Consider the following 2816-nt stretch of genomic DNA (forward strand, 5'->3'; position numbering starts at 1 on the left):
GTCATTACCTCGGAGAGGCCCAACACTTGAAAGAAACTCAGCCACTTTGCCTCTGAGAGGCTGAATGCTCAGTAGAAAGAAATCCTGCTATAATTTATAGGTTTTTATCTCTGTACTTATGTGATCATTCAGCATGCTAGAAATAACAGTGAAATCTGTCAAATCGCACCCTGAATCAGTGAGTGTATGTTGTTATTATTGGCATAATGACCCTCCCAAAACACAAGTTATGTAAAATTTAATCATACATTATGCACTTTATTGTGTTTTGTTATGGGCATGAGGCTCCTGTCTTGCATGAAGTTGGTCCGTAGTACCACGAAGGTCAAGGACTTCTGGCTCAGGTAACAAAATGTTTTCACATCTTCCAAGATCCAGCCCAACATTCTCTCCTATTTCAGTTCCCTCCCAACACATTTTACACTAAAAACAAAAAGAAGTGGAAGGGGACATTATGCTAGTGTAGTCTGTGTTATTACCATATGACAAAATTTTAAGACTGAAGTGCAATATTTTAGAATAAAATTGGGTGACAGTGCTCTAAATATTTTTGTTCACATATTTTAATTTTATCTTATTTTAATGTATGATTTATTGTATAATTTTTTTTTAAACCAAACACAGAACCACACATTTAAGTTGAGTATAAATGTACTCTATTATGAATAATATTTGCATTGTAGGTGAATTTAAATTAAAAACTACAGCTTGGATTTCAGTATTTTTTTTTTTCCTGCAACTATAATGAAAGCCAGTGACTATTAAATCATAGTGTAAATTTCAGCTTTTGGATTAAAAAAAAAAACAGGACATTAAAAAAAATTGCTATATTTCATTTAAATACCATAAATAGTATAGTAACTTTTAAAATATTTTAAGTAACTTTATAGATGAGCAATTGATGATTTTGTATAATATAGCATTACATATATCTCTTATTTTGTCACTTGTCTCAGTCACTGAGTGGTGGCCATGCTAAGGCACCACCTCAGAGGGTTTTGGTTGAGCAAATTGACTCTTGCACTTAAAAAAAGAAAATTTTATGTTTACTACTTATATTGATTCTTTTTGCTGAACTGCTAAGTTACAGATAGGTCAAGACATCAGTGTGGGCTGTCAAGTGGTTGTGGAGAGGCAAACATAAGTACACACACACATACACGACAAAGGCTTCTTTCGGTTTCCGTCTACTGAATTTACTCACAAGGCTGCACAGTTTATTTAATATTTTAAATAAAACTATGAAACAAAAGCCTACTTTAGGTCTGTTGTTCATTGATATTCCCTTGTGGCAATTTAGTTTTTTTTTTTTTTTTTTTTTTTTTTTTTTTTTTTTTGTCTTTCTCCTGGTTTCTGTAAGAGTTCCTTCTTTACTGATGTGTTAATGAGTGTTTCTCTTTGTAGTTAGTCGTTAGTCACTTAACTCCTAATTTCTATAGCAACTACAAAAAATGCTTATCAAGAAATTAAATAGCTATTATTATTATTAGGAGAAAGGGCTCTATACCCCTTTCCTATTGTTTCTGACCAGGCTCCCGTGGTTTTATGGGTTTTTCCACGTGTAACCTTTCCTTTTTCGAAGCGCCTCCCCCTTTGGGAGTTCTACTTATTTATTTATCTATTTATTTATTATATCTTTCTCCGTTTTCTTCCTCTGTTTAGACGAACTTTCCTACCTTTTCAGACAAAACCTTTTGTAACCTTCGTCTGGTCTTTGTCCTTATATGTCTTTAATTGATATTAGCCCTTGTGGCCGATAAAACAAATTAATTATTATTATTATTAGCTGTTGTCAATTTGAATCCAGGTAAAAAAAAAAAAAAAGTCACGGTAATAAAGTCACGGGTTTTTGTCTGGTGGGATTTTGTCCAAGGGGGGTTTTGTTCCTATCCCATAAATGCAACTTTTTTTCCTAGCCCAAATTATGACTATTATGGGTCACCATTAATTCATGGCTATTGCAAAATTTTGGACCATTTCTTTAGGTTTTGAAATGAAAGCTAAAATAAAATATTTGTTTTCTCTTGGTGTATGAATTAATGCTTGAGGCGGTTACTTTTACAGCTGATGCTAATTTGTAACATTTTTAAAACAGAGCATTAGCAGTATTAAGGTTACCAAATCTCTATATAGTCATTCCATTTACTACACATAGCAAGTGGCTAAGTGTTCCTTAAATCACAGCCCGTACCATCTTAAATTAAGAATACGTTGGACAATGTAGTTCATGACTTCTTCCCAGCCCCTAAAAAAAACTGATTGTCATAGTTGGAATGTCTGGACCGAAGCAGAGTGATCACTGATGCGATGCCTGTAATCGATCAGAGTGAAGAGAGAAAATAAAGCATGTACATTACTTGTTCTGAAAAATAGGTTATCGCAACCTACTTACTTATTTGGTCTACTTGCAAATAAGAAAGCTGTTTAGCTACACATTAGCAAACTTTTCCAGCTAGGATGTTCCAAGCGTGACCATTCCGTTTACGTGTATATCCTGTGGCAGTATTTTTAATATGTCCTTCCGTTTTAGAGAAGAGTTACGAGAGATCTGGCTGTTATTCCTACCAACTTTTGCAACCACATTCAAGTTTCAAATTGAATATATGCTATAGTTAAGTTTTATTTATATATACTATTTACTCTTTTACTTGTTTCAGTCATTTGACTGCGGCCATGCTGGAGCACTGCCTTTAGTCGAGCAAATCGACCCCAGGATTTATTCTTTGTAAGCCTAGTACCTACTCTATCGGCCTCTTTTGCTAAACCGCTAAATGACGGGGACGTAAACACACCAGCATCAGTTGCCAAGCGATGTC

This window comes from Octopus bimaculoides, chromosome 16, assembly GCF_001194135.2.
Source record: "Octopus bimaculoides isolate UCB-OBI-ISO-001 chromosome 16, ASM119413v2, whole genome shotgun sequence".
In the NCBI taxonomy this organism is placed as follows: Eukaryota; Metazoa; Mollusca; class Cephalopoda; order Octopoda; family Octopodidae; genus Octopus; species Octopus bimaculoides.